The sequence below is a fragment of the Sinocyclocheilus rhinocerous genome, unplaced genomic scaffold, assembly GCF_001515625.1.
Source record: "Sinocyclocheilus rhinocerous isolate Xijiao unplaced genomic scaffold, SAMN03320098_v1.1 scaffold225, whole genome shotgun sequence".
NCBI classification, from domain to species: domain Eukaryota; kingdom Metazoa; phylum Chordata; class Actinopteri; order Cypriniformes; family Cyprinidae; genus Sinocyclocheilus; species Sinocyclocheilus rhinocerous.
The window spans coordinates 1290024-1291089 of NW_015630532.1; positions in this window are offsets into that span (position 1 = coordinate 1290024).

Sequence of the window (1066 nt, forward strand, 5' to 3'; positions counted from 1 at the left end):
GTACTTACAGGCTGTGAGTCAGAAGCGCCAGACTGTCCTTGCAAAGTTGGAACTGCCCCACTTTATAGAACAGCCTTTGAGCACAGACCCATTGTATGCTACTCTGCAGGTTCAGGAAACAGTCTTCCATAAAATGCGTCACACAGAGTCACACACTGCAGGCTTGAGTGAGCGGAGGCCGGCAGCCTTGAGAACGGCGCGACTGGTGGATTCAACGAAGGAGCGTCTGGTAGGCTTGCGGCAACCACATGTGACGACCCCGGGCCGGACTCCGCTTTGTCCACGGTGAAAGCCGATCCGGCGATCCACAGCGCGAAGTTGATGTATTTCCTCAGCGACCAGCACGGATCAGCTCTAGGCATGACGAAGCGGATATCGTCCTCTTTTGGAAGGCCAAACAAAGTAGTTTCGCTGCGTCTTCACGACATGGCGGCGGAAACAACAATACTACAGCGAGAATAAAAGTTACGCCTCCTTTCTTTGCGTGAACATTTGGGCGGCGTTATGCAAATCTTCCCACATCGGGACGTAGACATGTGGGGGCGTGTTAGAACGAGCCGTTTTAGGTAGGTGTGGTTGACTCTTAACTTTTATAAAGAATATCTCTTTGGATTTGAGACTTTAGTCTTTGCAACTTTACAGATCTTCTTTATGCACCAAGAGCTTGTAACACTCCGAAGAGAAAGGAAAAATTGAAATCGCATCATATGACCCCTTTAATGCAAATGCATTGTTGAATTATGATCTCTCTGTGAACAGGTTTTACACGCAGATATATAAGCGCATACACCTGGTTAGTGAATGAGACCCATTGTTTGTATATGTGTGAAACTCCTTTTTGCAACGAATCTTTATAAAGCAGATGGAATAAAAATAAAGTTTTATTAAAGATGCAAATGTTAACAGTTCAGTCAAAGGATGAATGATATGTGCACAACATATGGTTCTGATAATACATTTTCTATGATTACACAAACTTGTGCAGAGACTGGGCAAGAAGTCGTTAAGTTTTACAGGCCAACTATTTCCAGTGAGTGCTAAGTGACTTGTAATAAACTGGAATTTA